Here is a 25,434-nt window from a genome sequence, read left to right on the forward strand (position 1 = left end):
TAGAAGTCTAGGACTAAAATAGATCACTGACTTTGTTCTGGAAGCCTAGTTTCTGCTTTATTTGAACTAAAGAGGATTTGGCCATATTGATAACTCTAACAGCAGGTTATTTGCCTTGTAGGCTATTCTGAGTAGCCACTGGAAAGCTAGTCATTTTGTAAGTGTATTTCACAGATTATAGCACAAGAAGTTTGGAAACTTTGGACTGAAGTAGAATACTCACCCACATTTACAACTGTTCTGCTCCTCAGCATCCCTATGATGATTGCCTGCTGCTCTTTACTTGCTTGCTTCTGCTGTTTTTCCTTTCACACACCCTGGCTCTGGCTCTTTCTTGGCTAATTCATTGGATCCTGCCAGTCCTTCCCACTCTATTTCCTGCTCTTGCTCATCTTTCCAGCTCCTATAAACCTGCTGCACCTCTGATTCTGCCTCTTACTTCTCCTGGCTTTGTAGGACAGGACAGTAGTTTTCCTCTGTCATGCCTCTGCCTGAAGTACACTGAGAGTGGAAGAGCTTTGCTGTCACCTCTGTCCTTTCTGGAGCCCACTCTTCCACTATCTGCTCCTTCAGGGAAAGCTTTGTTCAGCTCCTTGTAGCTCTAAATTAAAACATGCTTTTCTGACAGACTTCTTAGGGACGAACTAATTCTTTTATGTTCACCCTGAGCTGAAGAAGTTTTGTACTTTGGCTAAATACAGGTTTAAGTATATTCCTGTTGCTTGGGTAATCTTGGTTAACCTTGCCAAAACACTGTAAGCAAATGTTCTGATGGGATGCTTTTGCCCTTTATCTCTTGGTTCTAGCAATTTTGTCTGTACAAGTTTGTCTACTGGAAATACTCAGGGAAGAGTCCTATCTAATTTATTATGAATATCTCCCTAGAATGTGCAAGTCTGAACCCATCACAAGGAAAAGATTTATTTCTTTAAATTTCATTGATTTGAATAAATTTAGAGTAATTTTCTTTGCAAAAAGAATTATCAAGCAAAAATCTCATTATAAAATATATCTTCTTATTCAGTAAGGAGGTTTGGCTTAGATGTATATAATATTGTGCATCATTTTCTTGCATGACAGTGACATAGGCAGTGATGTGGTGTCTTTTTCTCCTTACAAAATGCCTCTACTCTGAATAGCTTATCCGTGGAGCTGTTACCAGAAGCTGTGGCTTCCTAAATCCAAAAAGATACAGAGTAATTTGCTTCCTAAATGAAATAAAGCTTGACTTCCATCTTTCTACAGCCAAATGCTACGGTGACTGGAAAGACAAAAATAATTTTAGAATTAATTCACATTTAGTTAATATGATAAGCAACTCTTGAGTTAGTATCTGTCAAGCCCACCTGCATTCGACACTTTTTGATAGTGACATAAACTGCCACAGTTGCCTCACTTCAAATTCTTGGGAACTTATCTACCACAGTAGATCTCAGTGCAGAAATAAACTGAGATCCAAAGACTAATTTCATCTTTGCTAAGTGTTTGTAAGGGGAGATGATGTCAGTGCCTACCCATAGCTATGAAAACTGGAACACTCCACTATCTGGATTCCCACCCTCCCCATCACCATGGCCTGATTTAATTGGTTCCTATTTTCTGAGCTGAGATTAATGCACAAATCTACCCATGATGTCATGAACTGGGACAAATGCTTCTGAAATCCCTGCTTGTTGTACAACCCACTCTTAAAGCAGACTGCTGGCTTGCAAGGTAAGACCAACCCACTCTGCATGTGGTCTTCTCTTGGTGACATTGGAGCCCTTGGAAAATGTGACCTCACAATTTCTACAATAGGCCCTGTGTGACATTGGAGCAAATAGGCTGAAACCTTTGGGTGCACTGCCACTGCTTACAGGGGCTTTTTCTTCTTGAGGCCTTTTTCCCCTTCCCAAGCCCTCTCCTTACAGCCCAGCCTTTCTGGGGGCTTATGGTGTTCACAAGCCTGGCTGCGCAGGGTGCTTTTTGTTTGTTTTCTTTCCCAGACACAGGCGACGCTGCTCCTCTTGGGGCAGTGCATGAGGGAGATGGATCGCACTCAGGTAACCAGCAGTTCAAGGAAGCCCTTCACTGGGTTGTTTACACCAGCGCCTTTTAGAGCAGCCATTTAGCTCCTACCCAGGCCCGCTCCACTGACCAGCTGTAAGTGTAAGGGCCGCCAGTGGGCCTGCAGGTCGCTGATAAATGAAACCCCCATTTGGCAGGCAAGGAAGCCAGGATGATAAGGATGTTGATTTATGTTTTATCTATCACTACATTTTCAGTAAAGCTGGGCAGCCAGCCTGAACGGAGTGGAGGCTGTTATCACCTCCCCTTAGCTCTTTAAGTGCAGCAGGCTCTTTGGTTTCTCTTGCCCAGCCCCGCTCCCTTAATTGTGAGGGTAAACAGGACATGTGCTCCAGCCGCCCTCAGTGCAAACCCAGTGGCTCTGGGCAAGGGCAGGGAATGGGCAAAAAACAGCATTAGTAGAAGTGCTCAGTGTTTCCTAGGCTTGCTTCTGTCTTATGAAAGGTATTACATACTTTGAAGCAGATGTAATGGTTGGCTTAATTGGAGATGGCTTTGGTGGAGCGGCTGTGGCTGCCATTTATGTCAGTGGTGAGTTTGCCCTTTAGCTCTGCGCGCCTCAGTTATGACTAGTCGGTGGAGGAAAAATCTGACAACATTAATTACTGGGGAAATAAATGTTGTGAATTATATGCATGATTATGTACCATTTTCTCCTCATTTTGGAGGTGAGCGTTATTTTTCTGAAAGCATTGTAAGATTTTACACATTATATTTAATAGCAAACACATTTTTTGCTCTGAGAAGAAATGCGTGCCTTTGGAGGCCAATAGAAATGCCCACAGAGAAGAGAGCGGAAAGAACTGGGAGTAAAATGTAAGCACTGAAATACTAGAAGTATTCTGACACAACCAGAACATGGAAAATCTGAAATAAAAAGCCCTAAGAAAATCTTGTTACATCCCATGTAAAGTGTTAAAAATACATTTTTCTCGTATCCCTCATAAACTTCTATCTCTTTTTCCTTTATTCCAGTTTTTGTCTCTATCCCCAAATACTTCATCCTACCTTTCCAGGCTGTCATTATATTATTCCTAAACAAAACTAGCGAGAAAAAAAGAAGCTAGTTCCTGCTTGAGGTCAGTGGGAACTCTGCCATTGACTTTAAATAGGTCCAGCAGTGGGCCCAGCAGAGCATTTTATAGCTTCCTTTATTTATCTTAGGTTTTATTTTGAGCAATGTGTCTTTTGTATGACTGCATTATTTCCACAGTGAACACTGTAATAATGGCCTCGTATACATTATTATATACACACATACTGAATGAAGCATTATTGATAGTTATATTCTTTTAAACAAGAGAATAAGGCAGTTAGCAAGTATGGTAATAGAATGTTTATCTGGTGCTGATTCAGTGCAGGATTAGTGTTTTGTAATTCTGTGGTTGGGGTTACTCCATACCTGTTTTCAAGTACTGTTGATTACTGAGAAATAGGTGATTGGCAGGAAGACAGCAGTTAATGATTAATTCAAGGAAGCCCAGGCTGAAGTCTCTTCAATGTTGTTAATGATGCCCACATCCAATCTATTTTCTTAATCTGAAAGAAAGGAAGTGGTGGGCAACCACTCTCCAGACTGGAACATGACAGGAACCATCCCAAAATGTCTGAGTCTGGTATTGCCAAGCTGGTAGGCCAAGGATAACCATTGAAGTTTGACAGAAATGTGGCTGCTATCCAGACATGTCAGCAATGGAGTGTGCTGGTCATTTGTTGCACATGATGCACAGACACTAATGGTGGAAGGTACTATTGCTGTTTCTTTTCTTGATCACAGTCATGAATCTTGGGTTTTTCTAAAAGTCATTTCCAAGGAAGCCCCAAAAGGCATTTCACACAGTGAAATAGTTTATCACAACTACAAGTACTTTGTGTTCAAGACATGAATAGAAAAAACAAAAGCACAAATATATTAAAATGATAAAGGCAGTTTTGCTGCACAAGTGAACATAGAAATCAGTCAGATTCAACAAGCTCTTTCGGTCTTGTCAAAAACTAAGGTAGATTGCAAGCTTGATAAAAGCTTCAGCTCACAGTTTAAGAGTGGATCAAAGGCTTATTTTTCTCTCTCAGTCCTACTGAGGGATGCTCTGGATCTGCTGTTCTTGGGGCACATGCTGGTCTAAGAGAACTGCACCTCTTCTTTGAACATAGCCAGAATGACCAACTGAACTAATCTATGTGTAGGTACACTGCACATATTCACTCAAAAGTCACTCTTGTACCCATTCTCTTCAGCTCAGCTGAAGTTAAGAATCAATTTTCTTTCCAGTTAGTACAGTAACATTCTGCTACTTGTAGAGGAGCACTGATACTGCTGAGTTTGATTTCCACAATAAATTACAGCAGCTGTCTGGAGAACATGTAACACATTTACTTCTGGTTGTCACAGAAGGAAATCTACTGATAGTTAAAACAGAAGCATTTATGGAAACTCACTGGTGAGGAGAGGCTGAGGAGCCTGAGGCTTCAAGCAAGCCATAGTCCTGCTCTGAGCAGAGGAACACAGACATTGTAAGACACTCAAGGTGAAGGCAGACTAATCAAAATTGGTAACACTACTTGCACATGATTATGCTTCTGAGTATGAAAACAAGGTGTAGTCATTAGTTGTCATAAAAATATACTGTTGGCAATAACACCCTAGTGAGCTCCAGAAAGGGACCGTATACTTGAGAGGGCAGCCATGGCAGCAACATAAGAACCTAATTTGACTGCAGCTGAGTAAGAAATTTTATGAGTGTCTTTTTGTTCTTTTTTGTTTTTTAATTTCAAATTACTGATAAATTTTCCACAAACCACCATGGCTGCTCTCCAAAATATTTGATTTCCCATGTATTTGCTGAACATTCTTTTTCAAACATAACCTTGGTGTTCATAAATAAATTTGTCTGAATGTAGAGTTTCCTAGTAGTTTTATTATTTATTTTTGTGGAGGTACGAATGTGTCCCTTAGAATTTGGATCTTATAATACATGTATAGTTTGGAAATGTCATATGTTCTTGTATAAGTTTTGTGTTCTCTTTTTCCCAAGCTTTCTTACCAGCAATCCAAACATTCATGGAAAGTGGATTGAGAAAGAGTGTCAATAACACCAAAATAAATACAGTGCTTTCTTCAAGTGATTATCCAGGAACATTTTTGAGGCCCATAGCCAATTATTATAAAAATAAATATAAATAAAGATAAACAATCCTTCCCATCCATTTATGAGTTTAGCTATTTTTTAGGTTGTATTCCATTACACATCCCCACACCTGCTTGTTTGCCCAAGTACTGTTTGCTCCTAGCTGGATCCTGAGCAGCTGCCTTGCCCCAGAACAGGTGCTGGTGCTCTATATTTGCAGCTTCCTCTTGCTCTCTGATACTCTATAAAACTGTTTATATTCACCGTAAAAGTATTTTCACTGTTTGCTTAGTGACCATGTACCACAAATATTCCCTTTACCACTAACAATTGTGAAATGAAAATGTTTACAAAACTTTAGTGTCTGTAGATGCAGTACCTAATAAACTATATAAGTGTTCAGAAGTGTGTGTACGTGTACACCTACTTGGGTATGAACAAAGCATTTGCTAATTTTTCAGTGTGGAGGAAGAGTGGCGATACACTTTTACTAGGGCTACTCTACTACTGCATGCATTTGATGTCTGCTGCCTGGTTTTATTACTCTTTGAACCTTATTTACGGCCTGTGGAAGAACTGACATGAGAATTAGGCAAACTATTTTTGAAGTTTTTTTTGAAGCTCTGGCCATATCTATTTGAGATCATGTGTTTTAGCCTCATCAAAGTGAACTTGCTGTTTCTTCTATCTCAGACCAGGTATTTGGGTTCGTTTGTCTAGCACTGCTTTAATACTACTCATCAAAAATGTTTATGCTTTTTTCCCTGCGTTGTTGTAGTCTGATGTGTTCGGCACGAGGACCTGTCCCACAGCTTTTATTATGCTGACACATTTGAAAACATTTTCTTTAATATTTGGTGTGTGAAGATTTCCCTTCAAGGGAACTCTGGTCCATAAAAGGGCATCAAATAGCACATACTAGTTCATTGAGTTAATTTCTACAACCTCGATTCTTAGATGGACTTGTTTGCTGTTCTGTCTGTGGGTGACTGGTATTTCTCAGATGAAACACAGGATGGCTAGGCAACACTTAGAAGCTTTCATCCATTCCTTTGCTACTTTCATTCAGTATCTCTCACACAGTATGCATTTACAATGCCAAATCCTCTTTATCGCATGCACAAAAACAGGCTGTGATGTGTTGCCAGTGGGAACAGTGTGTAAAGGGGTAAACTCTTGGAAAGGAAAGCTTTGCTACACAGAAATTATTCAGACCCGGCACCATAGGGATTTGTTCTTCAACTGATCTGGTCCTGAGGCAGGGTTGGATTTAGGCTGGAAAAAGGGAGGTACCACATCTCTCTGAGTACTGGGGATCAAGAAATTGATTTTTTCCTGTTTTGGGTATTTTTTGAGCATGAAGTTGGGCTTAGAACATTTTATTCCTTCTCTTATGACCCTAAAACCCTATAATCAAAGTAGGCTAGAGATTTTGATGTCTAGGTCTTATTTGTACATTTTGTACATGTGTAAAAGTTTTTATTTTATTTATTTATTTTATAAAACTAAATATTTATTATATAAAATTAATGGATACATGGATTCTGCATTTTCACAGTTTCTGATAAGTTAAATTGAATACATTTAGATTATTATTTTTATTTTATTTTATTTTATTTTATTTTATTTTATTTTATTTTATTTTATTTTATTTTATTTTATTTTATTTTTGTCTGTTTGGTAATTTATTTATGGGGACATCAGTGAGGCCTTCAGTTAAATCTAGTGGTGTAGTTCCTTTTCATGCTCTCATCAAGCATATTAACCAGCACTATAGGGAGAAATACCTTTCTCATTACAGACTGGAAAGATACACTTCTGTTGCTTTCTATGTAATAGTAATAGTAATAGTCTCGTGCGGGTTGGAAGGGGCCTTAGAGATCATTGAGTCCAACCCCCGGGATTCGAGCCTCTGTGTAGCAGAGCGGCACTTCTACCACTGCGCCACTGGGGCACACAAGTGTGACAAGTCTCACACTCCAAAAACTGGATCTAAAAACATACAGACACATGGTACATATATATATTTTCAGAACTGTCCTGAAAATTGCAAGCTTTTTGTCATAACAAAGGTTATTAACATTCTGAGGCTTCGATGTGTTTGCATTTCATACTGGAGGGAGAATAACATCTTTCAAAATATCTGCGAAGATTGCCCCCAAATTCGGTTTGCCTGGCCATAGATAACTCATTTAAAGAGAAGCCGATTTCAGTCTCTCTTAACACTGATGATGTTGTTTCTCTTTGAAGTACTAAAGGCATTGCACCTGCTCTTATTCCCACTTTTACAGTGTACAGATTGGTAACGTGATACTTCTAAGCAGTATTTTTTCACAGTGTTTGCACTGCAGCATGTTCTTCTCTATTATCAGAGATAATAGATTAACTTCAGTGCACTGAGGAGCAGGGTTTGCATTTCTCTTAGTTTGCCTTTTGGAAAACAGCCAGAGCTACCTCATGCACCCTAAATTTAGAGGGGCCTCTGCTTGTCCAAAGCAGTTCAGGATATCTGATACTATAAAATGTGTGATAGAGATAGTTTTATCGCTTAAGCATCCCCATCCGTAGCTTGAGGAATAACAAACTTTTCCTTGTAACCTGTAGACTGCATATGTTTTAGATTAGTTTCGGTTGTGTTTTTGTAGGCTTTATGAGTTTTTTTAAATAATTTTCCTGTTTTCTGAGTAAATTACATGAAACATCTGCCCTAAATTTAATCTATGAACCTCATAAAGGGAAAAGGCAGACGTTTTATGACTGATATTATAAAATTTAGATAATTATCTTGTTTGTTTTAGCAGTTTCTATTTTGGTCTCTGTACAGTATTCTTCCATTAAAAGACAATTTTTGTTTGGTGTACTGGTTGAGGGGAACAGCCAATGATCACGTAAAACATGTGTATAATAATGCTCATGTTAATCAGTAATACTCCATGTATTTTTAACTGTATAAGCATAAGCCTAATTTCAAGTCTGTTATATTCTTCTTAGAAGGAAAAAGAAACAAATGTCTCTACACACACACATACATACATATATATATACACACAGCATATAATTCCGTTAACCTTCATTAGCAATAGCACTTTTGAAAGTGCAAGTGGGGTATACAAAATGCATCTAGAGCAGACAATATAAGGCATATTCATGGTAGCCTTTTTTACTTCCATCTGCATCAATGCACTAAGTTCTGCTGTCTTTTATCTGCTTAGTATAGAAATCTTTTTAATGGAAGATGGAAAAATATTATTATGTGCATGGCTGTTCTTATGCTTTTTACTAGAGACCTGCCACTGTCTGCTGTGCTAGTTTAAACCTTTGGTTTGCCCTGATTATGGTTATCCTGGCTCCTTATGTGGTTACTCTAGCCTTTTTTAATTGTCAAATGCAGCTCATTCCATTAACACTGCCAAATACAACCAAGTATTAGAGTTAAGATCCAAAACTGATGACAAAACATTTTATTTAGGAGATTCTGATGATTTAGCTTTAAATAGAAAGTCTTTGGTGTTCTGTTGACCGTAGGCATCTGTGAGTATAAGCAGGAAACAAACCTCGATAAGTTGAAAGTCATCTTCCTTGTCTCACACAGGATCACAACCTTTCAAAGCTTATATGGTTTGGATGTTTTAACTGTCTTGGTCTGTTTTCAGATGATAGTTGTGTCATCATCCCTTCTTAAGACTTCTTTGAACTCTTCTAAGTAGGATATCACTTCTATCTTTCTGCTAGTTCATCTTTTTTCCTGATTTCTACAGTTCTTTTCTCAGCCCCTCAAAAAATCACTACAAAAGTTATCTTGGACTCCTATTTTGTTGGGCCATTGGCCATCTTGTGCCTTGGGATACTGTTATGATCAGTAGTCCCAACACACATCTCACTGAAGTACCTTCTACACTTGGAAGAACTGGTCATTTGGGGCTTTAGAAAGGCTCACATCTTTATAAAGCAGGTAAAATGTAAATGAAAAATGAATGCCTGACAAAAATACAGCAAATTTGTGTCAGAAATGTGAAATCAGTGCATTTTCCTGAGGACTTCATATATTTCAGAGGAGCTGAGAGGAAGGTAAGAAAAGCTATTTTTCAATTCAGGGAGTATGCTTTTTTTTTTTTTTTTTTTTTTTTTTTCTTTCCCCAGTATGTATCTATGAATAGAGAATTCATTCATTTGGAACTTGCTAAGTGGTGCCAGAAAGAACAGAAAATAATAGCAGCACTTAAGTCCTGACTATATGAATGATACACAATTTGTGTCCAGAATCTATTGTAGTGATGGAAACTTGCATCAAGATAGCTCTTCCAGACTTTCTGTGTTAATCTAAAGACTAGGGCGGCACAGCTCCAGGGTTATGAACTAGTTAAAATTCTGCTAATTTTACCTTATGAGTAAAATATTCTATAGCAGACATTCCTAGTTCATGTTCTCATATTAGCAGTTAGGAATAATTGAATAACTCTTAGCTAGTATCTAAACATTTTTTCTTGTGTTCTTCTTGAGGGTTCTTGATTTCCACAGATTCATCTTTAATACAGATTTACTGAAATATTCCTTTTTTTTTTCTTTTTTTTTCTATTTTTCTTTTTTGTTTTGTTTTGTTTTTCTGATCACTCCATGTTTTAAATTCTGGGGTTTGTTAGCTTCAGTTTGTTCTTTGTCATTATTCCTGCTCTTTGGTTGGATAAACACATTTTTAAACCACCTTCCTGATTAGTAAGTTTAAATGGAAGAGACGCTACAGACCAAGCAGAGAGGTCTGTGACCCCATCTGGATTTAAGACTCTCACTACAAGCCGACAACACAGCTTCATGATGAATTTAAAACATGTAAACCAATGATGTCAGTGAGAGATGCAGTCCTGCTTTCCCTACTTCTCAGGCATTTTGTCTGTCAGCCTGGCACCCTTACCCTCAGTGGTCACACAAGCATCTGTGCAAAACCTGTGCCAGTTTCTTCTGCAACCTTCCATGTTACTTGCTGTGGATGGGGTGGTGGAGCCAGGTGAGGAGCAGTCAGCAGGGACATGGGGACTTTACTCTTCAACATCAGTGGCAGCCCATTATCTTAAGCTGATCATGAGATTGCAGTCAGAGTAACAGCTGTAGGAAAATGTAGCTGTGTGCCTCAGGATGTGGCAACTTGCAAATTTTCTCCATTACCTTAATCTCTGGTAGTTTGCTGATGTCTGCCTTCTCTAAGCATGGCTCAATGGCCAGTCATATGATGTTTGATTTTCAGAGAAGCTACGTTCCAAGTTGTCACTCACTTCCCAGGCAAGTTAGGTTCCCTGAGAAAAGGATGTGTTTTGCAGTGAAAGAATCATTCTTGTCTGCGATCTGTGTGCTGGGAGTAAAAATGCTGCTAAATGCATATTGAAAATAGGAAGAGACCTCAGAAGCCAGAGGAGTAAGAGTCTAAATAAAATGCGCCGAGATTCTGAGGCTTCTGTTTTGTTGCAGTGTGAATGATGCCAGAAAGCATATGCCTCTTTTGTGTTCAGCTTTGTTATCCTGCTCTCCAAGCATCTGTGCAGCCTCCTACCATCCCCATCAGGGACAGGAAAAACACATTTTCAGGAGAGGTGACTGAGTTCCCCTATTCTACAAATGAGTAAATCTGGTATAAGCCAATTTAGAGGGCAAAATTAAAATATTTTCTCCTTCATACACTTTCCATCATTCTATTTTATTGAGGATTTGAAATGCCAGAAAGGATTGCCAAGCTTTCATCTACTTAGCTTGCATGCTGATTGATGAGCTTGATAATATGTGTAGTTTAATGATATTTACACTATTTGTCCAGCTAGGTATATTAAAAGAATGTTGAGAAAATAGTAGACGTGCTAAAATCCTACAGTAACAGCTCATACTTTAGTGGTGTTTCGTTGTGAACAAAGTCATTTTTCATCCGAGTCATAAAGTAGCCCAAAAACAAGTGTGGCACTGTTTGCTTCAAATGAGACTGTTGCCATGTGACCACCATTCATCTGACATCATTACTGACATAGCTTTCGTTAGTATGATATCTGATTAAGGCTTCCAGCCATGGTGGAGCCAGACTAAGTAGTCTGAGCGAGGTGGCTGAAGAAAGTTAATGTGTCAATGTTACTACTGGTGAGAGTGTCTGCTCAAAATTTCCTTTGGAGAACTGGGATGGAAATGATTCTTGATCTTTCTAATGGGAATCTTCTGAAAATATTTCAAGATCTGGTAGTAATTAAAGATGTGCTGAACTCCAATGGGAGATGTAATCTGTTTATCAAACCCTTTCTGTGCAAGGAAATGGGAATATGACCAAGAATTCAAAAATAAAATAAAAATAAAAATCACAAGCAAGAGAAATGTAATACATCACATTTACAGAAACAAATTATTTAAATCACTGTCTTGTATGTGGCTAAATGCCTGGCTTGTATGTGTAAATAAAGAATAATATATTTTTAGGTCTAGATTTCCAATTTACATATGTAAAAAGTCTTGATGACTCTCAATACCTTTGAAACAGAGTTTTCGATACTCACTGTAATGTATTCATGTAGTGTTCATCTGATACCAGATAAGATCCAGTATTTCTGAATTGGCTTTCAAATTCATAATCATTGGCAGCGTTGTTAATAATTAAAAAACAAATTCTGATTAGCCTGCAAAATTAAACAAACAACCAAAAACAACAAAACAGTTTCATTTATCTCTATGCAATGTCCAAAAATTATTTTGATAATTTTATTTCTGGAATGTTCGGTTTTGGATAAGGGAATTGTGCTACTGCTGTTTACATTTTCCTTTTTAAACTAGAATGCAGTTGTTTTTCATTCAGAGATGTTATAATGCTTGATATGTCTGCTATGCTTTGAACTGTTACAGGACTAAGATCCATCCTATACTAGTGGAACTAAGAGCCTCAGAGAGCAAGAAGCATTAACTTAACATATTTGATGTTAAATGACTTCAAGTAAAATGGGAATATATTAAACATTGTGAAAAGTGACAGACAAGTAGAAACTACAGCAAGATAAAAGATTTCAGCAGATGCTTTTGGAAAATGTAACTGTAAATGTCAATCAAAAGAGTTAAAGGTTTGGCATGGGAAAGATGTGACACTAAAGAGTGGTTTACATATTAAGAAGTGTTTGCAGGTCAAAGAAATCTTTATTTCTGATGCTAAATGAGGTTTTGACCTATAGCATCTGAGCACTTTGCCCAGTTGACCAGAGGTCAGCACTTGAGGAGGTGTACTGCATTTGTGTGGCAACTTTTTTCTTAAAAGCACACCATTGGCAACCTCAAGCAATACAGGCCAAGAGAAAGTTCCAAAGGTTATGGCTTCAAACAACATGGTTCACACAAGTCCTTTGTTTCCCTAAACAAATACATGTGAAGAAGAATAGGCAATTTAAAGTGACTTTAATTATATATAAATTGGGCTGCGACCAACTAATGCAAAATACTGAAGTTTTATGCAGGACTAAATTAGTATGATTTGGATACTATTTCTCTAATAAACCTGGTAGAATGAATGGATAGATTTCAGCATTGACCTACCATTTATTTCCTCAAGGAAGAATAGTAGAGTCTGCTTTTCTATCTTCAGATAGACTGCAAACAAACAAAACAAAACAAAACAGTTTCAGCTTAAAGACCTAATGATAAAATCACTTTCAAATTTCTAGAAAAATGCTGAGCATAAACATACTACAGCTTTTTCAATGATTGTTCATATATGTCTATTCTTCTGTTCCTTTAATCAAGGGAGGTTGTATAGTGATGGATTCATTTGACGTTAGACTCAGCAACACATTACTTAGATGAAATCACACTTAAGAGTGCTGTGGACTGCATCTGAGTAGCTTGGCTGATAAGGCACTGGTTTGTCATCTACAAGACAACAGTTCAAGACTTCTCTGATTTCTTAAGTCAAATTAATTTAGTTATGTCAGCTATGCTGCCATAAGATGATAATCCAAGCCACATGGATGCCAGACATACTTCTACCTTGTTTGGCTTGACTAAAACCGTGTTGGAAACACTGGGGGTAGTAGTTAGAATTCATCTGAGGTGTAATGAGGAAACTGGAAAAATTGAATTGCATGAATTATAAAAGGTGTGTGTATATATTGGATTTAACTGTTGTTGGAATTTTTCCTCTGTAACGTGCTAAGATCCAGAGTGAAACATTTAAAGCCTACTTGAACTCTGGTTGGATCTAGGATCTATCTATGCAATCTACTTAAAATAAACAAGTAAAACACCATACTGACTTCTCTGTGCAGTGATCTAGCATTCTTTACTATCACGACACAGAGGAGTTGGTAATTTTGTGTGTTTCTAGGATCAGCCAGCATCTTGCAAAACATTCCTCTGAAGACATACAGTCTCCTCTACAAAACACTCTCTCCTAGGGTGCCTCTTTCCTCTATGAATTTCCACTGAACTCACTTTGACAGTAAATCTTTTCAGGAGAGATACGAGGATAACAGAGCCTAAATGCTTACAGAGAAAACACAAACATTCTTCTGAAAAAGTGACTCACTCAGTAAGAGATAAAGAGCCTGGAATTTTCCTACGGAAATGTCTTATTAACTTATGTTTTTTGTCTGTATGTCTGTCAGAAAACCAGTCATTCCCTCTACTTCCTCAATAACTTCCATTTCAGTCATTTATTTTTATTTTTATTTATTTTTTTTTTTTCAGGGTGAGACGTGCAAAATACTCCCCAATTTTGTCAAAGAAGGTAGTTAAATAAAGAAACAATCTTTCAATGGTCCCAGTGGTAGAAACAATTCTCAGCACATGCCCTCCACTTTCTAAGGAATCCTTAACAAAGATTCAAAGTGCAACTCATATACTGACAGCATTGCTAGAATTGCGCATAGATTGCCATCCTGAAGTAAGTATACTGAAAAGTAACAGTGTCTAGGAGAGCATATTGACAGAAATTAGCATGAAAGGAGAATGAAATTATTCTGATTCTGGAATGGACAGCCCAGATTTTTGTGGCATTGTACAGTGATATGGAAATCCTGGTATCACTCAGCAGTATTAAACATGGGAATAATAAAGTTAACACAACATGGAACTTTCCTTAGCACTAAAATAAGGAGGTATAAGCCTTTTACAAAACAGAAATAAAATTTGGAAATTGTGTTGACTATAAAGATTCTGCCAGATTAGTCTACTTTAAGCACAATAAATGAAGACTCAGCTTGAAAGCAAATAATCTCCTGAAAAATACATCATTGTCATGTCATTTCTAAGAAACCTTGACAACTGTGGAGGCATGTAAGCAAAATTGTCATCCACTATTAAAAAAAAAACATGCTGAAAGTTGTTTTCTCATAAACTGATATTTCAATTACACAATTTATTTAACTAGTAGCATCACTTCAATTTTTGCAATAGTCTCAGTGATGATCAAACTTCTCAGGAATGATTGTCCACAATCCATCAGAGCTAGTAAAACTTTTACATTTATCATACAGCAAATAATCTGGTAAGCAGCCAAACCTTCATTTTCCACCAAAGAATACTAAAAGAATCCAATTCCTGGAATCCAATGTAAATGTGTTTTCCGTGAACTGCTCTGTATCCACACACAGTTCAGAAGAAGACATCAGAGGAGTTATTTAATGAGTAAAATATTGTTGTTTCTCCCCCTCTCTTTGCTTGAGTTCTACATATCAAGTTTTCCAAGACACATATGTTCTCTTTAATGACTTGAAATACTTTCCTAATGATTAAGTTCTCTCTAGCTGTAATAAGCTCTTCAATACCTTTTATTAGCCAATATCATATATGTAACTGATGTTAGGCTATAAACATCCATTCTCGGCCACTAAAAACAGTGCTTGGAAAACTGCTTGAGTTGTTCATACTAACTTTGTTTAACATCTCATGTGAACATCCTTCAAAATCACATACCATAACTCAATAAAGCCAGCTGGCTTTGCAGTATTGATGTCCATGCTGCCCAGCTGTATGGAATTGAGTTCAAATTATTCAGCTGCTTTTCTGCAATACTTAGAGTTATACAGAGTATTTTTGCTATGAAATTTAAAAGGCACTTCTCCAATTTTTAAGGACCAAGGACTAATTACTCTAGGTAATATGAAAGTGGTTCTTTCATATTTGTAGTGTGTAATGCTGTAACATGATGGAAAGTGCAGCAATGACAGCAGAATAGAAGAGTCCTAGGCTGCAGCAAGTGAGGGCTTGCTTAAATACAACTGTTGGCACAGAAACAATGGAAAGCACCTGCTTACCTTTGCAAGGCCTCAGGCACACAGGATCTGCAGCAAGATACCCTTACCTCCACTGTCAATCCTTACATGAGGTCTGGGAAGGCGTGGATCCCGTCTCTACCCCTTCCGGTCGCTCAGGTATGCCTGAGTTCCCCTGGGTTGGCCCTGCCTTTCCACTTGGTCTTCAGTCACTGTTTCAAGCTGTGACTTTCACTTCCACTACAGTAGTGAATTCAAGTTTCTCATATTCTTCCTTGGATCTAAAACTTCCAGGTTCAGAATATGAGGGCACTTTTTAGAGTGCAGCAGAAGGCTACTCGACAATGTTTTGCATCTCAAATACTTCAGGAATTAACTGTTGTGTACACAGACAAGTGACTAGGTAAAGGCCAACTTGGCCAAAGACAAATGCTGTGATGAAGTTCCATCTTCTGTGTGGCCTCTGCAGCAAAACAATCAGACTCATTTCCTAAAATGCATAATTGTTCCTTAAAGTGCAAAGTTATCAGTTGTACTGCAAATGGAAGTTGACATGAAATTGACTCTGGATCCCTGATTTCAAACTTGTAAAATTCTTCCTATTTTCATTAGATTTTCCTTTTCTGTACTCTGAGCTCCTATCTTTTGCTTATATTTGCAAATTCAGGCCTCAGGAAATTTTTTTTTTTTAGTAGCTACTGAGCAATTATTTACTCACGTGATAATTTTGATGCCTTTGAGGCATGTAGTAGAAAGGAGCAGCAGTAACATTAAATGGTCTGGAGAGCCTAACTATTCTCTAAGCAAGGTCGTTCTTGTGATTTAAATAGCATGCAAATCAAAGCAGTTGTGCCTATGGGTTCCTGGGACATACTGACACTTAGCAGCTGAAAAACCCTCAAGATATCATCCTATAAAAAGAGCAACTGGGCTCAGAGTTCACTTTTGTTTCACCATCCAGAAGTGAATGGTATGATATGAAAAATAGCATTGACTACCGTGGAAGTTCTATGAAGGTTGATTTTATAATTCTCTTATATAACCCAAACATTTTTTTACAGACAGTTCAAGTATTCACTTTATCAAACTCTAGAACAGAATGGTTCTTTGTCTCTTATTGGTGTTTCCAAGTTTGGATAAATTGGGTGCTACTTACCTGCAAATGAAAGAATGATGCTTATTACACCAAAAGAAAGTAGAATTCTGAACTTGCTTGGTGCTTTGTTTACTGTATCACAGCTGCAGCTCTTTGGAAGATCTTTATACTGTGGTGGTTTTCATGCATTTCAGAGGACACTAGGATTACAGGGTTCTACAGATTACTTCATCCTCTTCTTTGCTTAGTTATACTAACACAATTCCAACTGACACCTGGAATCTCAAAGAAAGATGGAATAGATATGGCAGGTATTCAGAGAAGGGGAACAGACTGCAAAGAAAGTCTGTTAGAAGGAAAAAAGGGTGGGGGTGAAGGAACAGAATGGGAGAGACACAACATGAAAGAGACAGATAAAACTGTGACTAGCATGAAGAAGGTGAAAGGACATAAATTGTTCACTGTTTCTTTGAACATTAGAAATAAGGAACATCAAAGGAGACGGGAGGAGTTATTTGTGCATTTGGGTACCTTAGCTGTGGAACTCCTTGACAAAGGATGCTACGAATTCTAAAAATGTACACAGTTTAGAGTAAGGTTTACCATGTTCACAGAGGAACAAACTATTCAGTACAACTGGGTGTACACAAATGATTTCTGAATCAGGAAAGACCTTTGCTAAAAATAACCAGAATTTGAAGTATTGATTGTAGTAAAAATATACCACGTGCTACCTTTACTTTTCTTATTATCTTAGGCATACCAGCTTTAGACACCAGGTATTTAGCTACAAGTATCACAAATGATGTATACAGTACTATTTTCATGTGCCGCCAAAAAAAATCCTAGAACAAAAACAAACCAAAACATAACATACAAAGGAGTACTGAGAGTAAAGAGTTGTCTTTACTAACAAATTAAATACACACTTATAACAAATCTGAGCATTTATACTTTCAACTGATTTTCCATTATTTATTTATGCTTCATTGTCAGGTTCTGGGCTCCTCAGTTCAAAAAAGACAGGGATCTCCTAGAAGGAGTCCAGAGGAGGAACAAAAAGATGATAAAGGTCCTGGAGTGTCTCCCACATGAGGAAAAGCTGTGTGACCTGGATCTGTTCAGCCTGGGGAAGAGAAGACTGGGGATGGGGTGGGGAGGGGGTGGTCTGATAAACATTTATAAATGTCTAAAAAGAGGTGGGATGCAAATGGATGATGTAAAATTTAATTTTACACAAGCCTGAGGTAGATCTACATCAGGTAGACTGAGAAAGTGAAACTGGCAGAAATACAGGTCAAGACATGAAAGAAGAATGTGCAATTGTCTCCAGCGATCGCAGTTAATTTTCAGAACGATGCTGAGGAGAAAGATGGAATGACAAGGCAAGACAAGCCCTCACAGGGTGAACAAAGTCTCAAAAAGCTAAAATTCTCAAGTCTATGTCATAAACTGTCAATAAAGAGCTCTTGTGTGAAGCAGACCTTATATTTTCTATCCCTATGTTTGTTTTTCACCAGCACCCCATCAATTCACAGTGCTGGGTTAATAAAAATCCACACAAGTCTCAAGGTGTTTCCTTTAAACTTCTTTGGAGGTTGTGTAGATGTACGATAATGCACTACTGACTGTGCACTCGGACCCCTAGTGGTCTGATTTTACATTGTGTTGCATTTTAAGCCAAATTACACTTATCGGGCGTGATTAAACTGTAGGGTTCTATTCTTTAATTAAGTTTATCTCAACAAAAATGTTGCATGTAACATAAATCCAAGGAATCTGTCACAAGGAAAAGATCTGAATCATCTTGGCCACACTGCCAGTGTATTTAATCTGTTTTATCACTGCTTGACAAAGACTAACCCTCAAGTCTGGTTAAAGAGAAGATGAAGCTCTTTTGTCTGATCTTCTTGGCCCTTGATTCATTTTTATTCAACTTTTTAAAAGGGTATCTATGACCTCTACACTCATTTTGTCTTGAATATCTTCTGGCTGTCTTCAGATCCCATGACGTTTTACAACATCATGTTTGGGTCGAAAATTCATATTAATACCAAGGTTGAAAGAAACAAAGAGTAATACCTCGGAATCGCAGCAGCTATTCATCAAGTTTAATTGCTATCAGGTCTACTTAAAAGACAGCTGATTTACCTACACTGATTTAGACAGTAAAGGAGTATTTTATGGAAAATACCAGGAGACAATTATTTTAGCAGGTGCACAGATATTTATGGTTGAAGTAATTTCTGAGCTAATTAACTATGTTCCCATGTTTTTTGTTTTTTTTTTTGTGTTCTGATTTGTTTTGTTTTCTCAAAACATTCAGTAAAAAGAGATCAAGATTTTCCATAGCTTTTCTGATAGTATCAAAGTGAAAACTCCAAGGAAAAAAAAAATTATGTCAATTAATTTTACTCAGGATTTCTATGTCAATCAGAATATTTTGTACATAAATGACAGAAAACCAGATCGTTTTGTTGTTGGTGGTGGCTTTTTTGTTGTTGTTTAAAAATAAAAAATTAAAAAACAAAACATCTCATTAAGTTAAGATACAGGTAGAAAAACTGAACAGCATTTGATCAGCTGTCTTTCAGCTTCACAGAGCTTTTTGATGTTTTATCTCCAATTCTAGTTATATAAATGGTCAAATATATATATAAATAGAATATATATATATATATTAAAGACAGCTAAAGAAGAGTGTCAGGAAGTGACATAAGGAAAGACCTTTTATATTTGAAAATATAATCTTATCTTAAAGTTCGCTAATCATTTTAAATGAAGGTCAGATCTAAAAAGAACAGCAAATATCTTATTATGTAATGGAAGAAAATATGACAGTTGCATTTTTTTCAGTATAGGAACTCAGCATGTTATTTTCTATGGTTGTCATTCCATCACCTTTGACAAATACTGTGTTTATGCATACATATGTGTATATATATATATAGACAATTCAGTAAATACATAAGTATATATGTATATGTATATACACACACACACACACATACATATATATACTTATATATATATACTTATGTATTTACTGAATTGTCTTACCTTTCTGACAAAGTGTAGTTAATGAAAAAGAACTAGACATGAAGTTCTTGAAGAGGCTTTTGCAGTGGACAATCCATCTCACTATTGTATTCACAATATATTTTATAGAAGAAGCCTTAATAATCAGGAGAAAAACATCAGAAAAAGATGATGATTGAAAAAATATTAATAACATTTAATAATACAATATTTGATAATATTTAATTAATATTTAATAATATTTAATAATATGATATTTTTATATATTTAAAATATTTAAAACATCTTTACCCATTTCCCACATACTGTCATAATACATAGGTCACTTTGAAAGAAATGCCTCTTATATATTTTTTTTTCATAGAAATTACAGCAGAAACAAAGAGTACAATAGCATTATTTGATAGAATGAATTCTTAGCTACAAAACACCATTTTTCAACATAGTCACCACCGTTAGCTGTGTATTTTTGCCAGTGATGATCAAGAGCTTGCACGCCACACTCATTCAAATCTGTATGGCCATCCAGAAGGTGGCCTGTCTTTCACTTTGCTTTCACCACTGCTGAATCACACCACCCATCACCTCACTGTGCTCATATTCAATGTTTGGTCTCCATGAACATTCAGAAAGCATCAGTGAATATCAGTGAGAGAATTTTTTTCTGCATGGAATGATTCAGTGTCACACCTTTGCTTTGTACACACTTTCACGTCAGGTACTATTCTGTCAGATGCCCCTCTGCTGCCATCTGTCATGCAGAAACAACATGTAACGGGATGTCCAATATAATAGGAGTCACTTCTTTCAGAGCAGCCCTTATAGATTTATTCCAGAGATAAATACAACACTTTATGAATCTTCTAAGAAACAATGTTAACCCTGGCCTAAAAAAATTAACTCAGTGTCACCAAACCAAGCATTACAGTTCAGTACTCATGTTTCTGGGAATGATACATACAATAACATAAAAGTAAGATAACAGCAGTATGGTTAGTGACATATCTGAATCATATGTGAATCACTGAATGCACACCCAAGCCTCCCATCCTGATTAACAAAGAATTTCACAGCTGCAAACAGAGCTGACAACAAAATCTTAAACCACTTGTAGCTTACCTGTTGTTTTAATTTTAAGTTCAAATGCATGCCTAACCAACTGAAATGTTCTACATTTTTTACACTGTTGTATTTGGTCTTACTTGAGCTGAACTTCAGCAGACTTAATCCAGTAAAGTAAAATCAGCCAAAAATATGTAGCAAAATTAAACTCGGAATAGTAAAATAGAATTCAGCAGTTTTTTCTTTTCTTTTAAACTAAGCATCATGGAAATTGATAGACAAAAATAAAACTGACCTAGAGCTTTATGCAAAATTAAATCAAATGTTGTAGCTTGCTAAAATCGGATTTTAAATAATCTGCAAATTGGAAGTGTTAATCTTGGGAGAAAAAAAACCCGTCTTTGTGATTCTTACACAGAAAGTTGCAAGAGGGACTGCTCAATATGATCTACAATAGCCTGAACTATTCTGCAATTGGACTCAATGATCATTGTAGGTCCCTTCCAACTGAACTACTCCATTCTGCCATACAGCCTTATTCTGGGGGTGCTGGATTTGGTTCAGACAAGTATCCAGAATTTTAGATGCTTATTTAACTGAACCTCTAAACCCTTTGAGGCTTGCCCATCTCCAATTTAAATATTCCCTCTAGTATCCACTCTGGAGGGAAGTTATCCAGCTGTAAGCTTTACAAAAGCACACCTGGCAAAACAACATCTGCCTGACAATGACTTAGTGAGCCTCAGTAAAGGCTGACATATGTGCACATACAATTGGACCTCATAGCAACAAAGCATTTTACATATTAGTGTACACTGGGGAGTCCTGACTCCTGACAGAAAAGTATGATGGCTTTTACACTTTAAATTACAGTGAAGCTTTATCCACAGATGGCGCAAGGTACAACATGTGCTGCCATACAGCTGGCAGGTAATAGAGGTCATTTTAATAACTGCCTCTCTCTGATTTCCAGCATTTGTTTTGATGCAGTTGTTGCAACCTGAGGTTAGCATTTTTGGTGGGAGTCAGTTCCAGCTGCTGATACTCCACTGGCTCAAAGCCTGCAAGCTCCAGTACAGATGCAGATGCTTCTATTGACACATCAAGATTATGAAATATAATTCCCTCTCCTCTATTACTGTATCTCTTTCCAAAGGTGTGGAGCACAGTTTGTTGTGGTTCAAGCAGCTATAGGAGACAGACAGCAAGTAAGTTACCAAAGTTGCTTTGAGATTAGTCAGCTGGAGAGCTCACTGAGCCATGGGGATGTGCCAAATGGACAGGCTTTGAAGATAGGGAAAGTAAATCTTACACTCTCAGGTTCTTGAATGCTAACAAAGAGGCTTTAATTCTGAAGGAAAAAGGACTGATACATAGCCTGCTTTCTTACACTGACCTTTGTTTTAAGATTATAACAAATATTCCAGGAAATATACATACTTAGCCAAACTCTGGAAGCAGGATACAGGCCAGCAGTCCAGCATCAAGGGTGGGATCGAAGGAAACTTACCTCTGTCAGGCCAAGCATCAGCACTACACTGTCTGCTTCAGAGCTGCAGAAGCCCACTAAGGCAAATTTGCTTTTTTTCCTACCCCAAGCCACAATCTTAACCTGCCCAAAAGCTTTATGCTTGTGGGAGAAAGGGAGGGAGATGTGCATCACAGAGCTCTGCTGAGTTATATAGAACCATCACTGCTTTCAGGAGAGCACACAATGATTAAAATCTGAGCCTCCTCCTCCAAAGTGTTTCCTGTGACATGTGATTGTGTGGCAACATGCTGACTCTCAGCCCACTGCCGTACTCCAAAATTTTCCAAACGCATAGGAAGGTTGCTGGGATGTGTGATGAGGTGCAACCAGGTGTGACCCAAAGTAGACTGTTAACAACACTTCAGTGATGATGCTCATCAAGAGGTAAAACTACTGTGAACAGCAAAGGTATTGCTTCTAATGCCGTGCACTACTAACAGCCCTCTTTTCTATGTTCACAGTAAAACATAGTTTTAGACACTTCATAATCTGAAATTAGATGTATTTTCTTGGAAACTGATATAAGTATTGATTAGATGCAGGCTTACATCTGCATCTGGATGTGGAATCAAATAGACTCCTGGGACCTGATCTCAAGGACCCAGGCCAAACCTTTAAATGAGAACTTAGGCAGTGTATTATAGCAACACAACTGGCTTGCTGGCTTTTATAACACCTACCAAACTGAATTTCCATCAGGTTACAGTATTTACACACTTCAGTGGCTTACATTTTATCCCTTTTAAGTTTATTTCGTTTAACTCTTCCTCTGCTGACAAATATTCAATTTCCAATCATATTCTTTTTTATTTTTTTAAACTTCAATAGAAACTGAAGTAAAACTTAAGTTCTCTAAATCAGTAGACTTCTAGAAATATTAGAAATGTCTAAATTGCTTCAGATATATATCCCAGTATTAAAGATGGAGTAAATTTGGTGTAAGTGTAGAGAAAGGGCCGAGGCAAAAGTAGAGCTAGTCTGCTTCAGCAGGAAGGTCCACAGCTGACTGAATAGCTAGCTGAAATAATTCATAAATAAAAAAAGTTAGAAATATTGGCCTCTTCTTTCATTCATATGTAAGTGACTGTCCACTCAACCTTCTGAAGGCCAATAACTGTTAAATAATGGTATTAAAACAGTTCACAGAAAGGATGCTGGTAAAAGTCAGAGGAAAAGTGAGGCTAATGAACTGAAATTGATCACATAATTCACAGGCTTTACCCCATTTTTGTTCAGCTCATGAGGAAAAGAAGATATTTGCTTCAGACATGGACTATAAACTGAATTGGCTGTATAGGACTATGCCAGTTAAGTATATGTATTTGTTACACTCAACTGTGCATTTAAATTTAAATATCAAACACCAGTACAACATTTTGAAGGAAGAATACTGGTAAATCTAGCTCACAGAATGTTTTAATTAAAGTTATTTTAAATAGCATTTACAAAGTTTATATTTTTAAAATGTTTCCTGCATGTTGACTGCTGGATGTTTTTCAGATATTTCCTTTAATGTTGAGGTCTAATCCTATGTTTTACTTTTTGAAATGCTATGAAACAGCAGAACCCCAGGCTCTGCTTCAGCAAGAAGTTAAGGTGAGGTCCAGGAAAAAAAAAAAAACCACACCAAAAAAAGACTGCAATAGCTGTGCATAATATTGTTTCATCACCCCTCTACCATTTCAGCCATATCACAGATATTTCTGGATGTTATCAAAGCATCTGTGGAACAGTATTCCAGCTGTTCTCAGACTTCCCCATTTCTGGAAGCCTGCCTCTGCCTCAGCTCCAACCACAAACATCCACAAAATAGAAATTCAGTCTTCCTCTACGAGATCAGTACCAGATTACCCAGAGATGAGACCAGAACGCCTCAGTTGTTTTCTTACCTCCATTTACGAGCCATTGGAATTATGAAGCAAGGCATTCATTAATTCAAAGTAAGATATCGATGTTTCTGTGAAATAACCTTGTCTGAGGCCACACAGAATTGTTCGAAGGCCTTTCCCAAGGTTATTAAGGTCTTCAGCACAGGTATGCCTGAGCTGCAAATCTGGAAAAATAAAACATGCTTTGTTTAGTCACAGAAAAAAAGCCCACAAGAATGGAATGAATTTATTTTCTGGCCTGTCTAAAATTTACCAAGTTCCCTGATAACAGTCAACGTTCCTGTCACTTTCAGATGTCACTATCTGCTGTGTTACTATAGATTTCAAGTTCCTAAAGAGCCCTGATCATTGCATATTATTCAAATGAAATATGAAAGTCACAAAAGTGAGACAAATAACTTGTTTTTTATCATTATATAAGGACAAAAATTACATTGCTCCTCTTGTACAAAACACAAGAAAATCAATTTATCCATTACCATAATGCTGAGAAGTATATTAGCATACACATATTATGGTACATCATTGTCTCCTCTCATTCCTAGAGGTGATAGTCCAACGCAACACTAAAAATGGGGATTATTTTCTTATGCATTTAACTGTGACATTCCCTTCCGCAGGATGACTCTGAAGACAAGAGTTTATACATTCTTTTTTTTTTTTTCTTTTCCCTTTAAACTTTCTCTATGAAGGATATTTTGATTAGTCAAGGCTAAGATAAGAATAAAAGTGAGTTGCATCTACACAACTGTTGACTTCTAAATAATAACATAAACTCAACTTTTCTTGTAGATATGTTATTCTGTAACAGTTTATGATAGATTTATTTCCTCCTACTGCAGAATACCATTGCTTTTATTAAAGAAATTATTACAAACTAATTGATCTAGAGAAGAAATACCCAGCATGGAAAATTACTTCAAATATAATCAATAACTTCATTTAGAAGAAAATTCTAAGATAAGTAAAAAGGTTATGATAAGAACTACTAAAATTTTCAAATTATTCATTTCATATATTATATAAAATGAATAAAATATTTTATAAAAATATAAAATAAAAATATTTTATAAAATAAATATATATATAAATGATTGTCAGAAAAGCAGTTGTGTATACATATATATACACACAACTGCTTTTTTTGACAATCATTTTTCCAAAGAATTCAACAAAAGAGAGCAGTGGCAAATAACAGACAAGCAGACTGAGATCACACATGGATGTGTATATTTGCTTGTGGAAAAAAACATCTTTGCTTCAGTTTAAACTTCATTTTCTATGGAAGCTTCTCTTCATTTCTATGACAATAGAAAATAGTATTTAAATACTTTATTTAAAACTTTTACATGATTTGTTCTTGGCTTTAATGTAGGCCATGTAATGTACATTACATGTAATACAT

General features: G+C 36.9%; 2 long non-coding RNA genes across 4 annotated transcripts; one reads left to right on the top strand and one right to left on the bottom strand.

Annotated features, from left to right (window-relative positions):
• The first annotated feature begins 1,492 nt into the window (after positions 1–1,492).
• LOC146761058 (uncharacterized) lies at positions 1,493–17,991 on the top strand. Of its 2 annotated transcripts, none has more exons than XR_014945340.1 (2): positions 1,493–1,713; positions 17,505–17,991. It is a non-coding gene; the product is annotated as an uncharacterized LOC146761058 (long non-coding RNA). The 2 variants fall into 2 exon arrangements; XR_014945341.1 differs by lacking the exon at positions 1,493–1,713 and adding an exon at positions 13,540–14,082.
• LOC116653416 (uncharacterized) lies at positions 8,608–24,384 on the bottom strand. Of its 2 annotated transcripts, none has more exons than XR_004307200.2 (4): positions 24,030–24,384; positions 16,569–16,783; positions 12,738–12,791; positions 8,608–11,836 (listed from the first exon to the last, which is right to left on the bottom strand). It is a non-coding gene; the product is annotated as an uncharacterized LOC116653416 (long non-coding RNA). The 2 variants fall into 2 exon arrangements; XR_004307199.2 differs by having other exon boundaries at positions 16,569–16,790.
• Between the last annotated feature and the right edge of the window lie 1,050 nt (positions 24,385–25,434).

The sequence above is a fragment of the Coturnix japonica genome, chromosome 4 (assembly GCF_054131305.1).
Source record: "Coturnix japonica strain WE chromosome 4, WE-NBRP24, whole genome shotgun sequence".
Classification (NCBI taxonomy): Eukaryota; Metazoa; Chordata; class Aves; order Galliformes; family Phasianidae; genus Coturnix; species Coturnix japonica.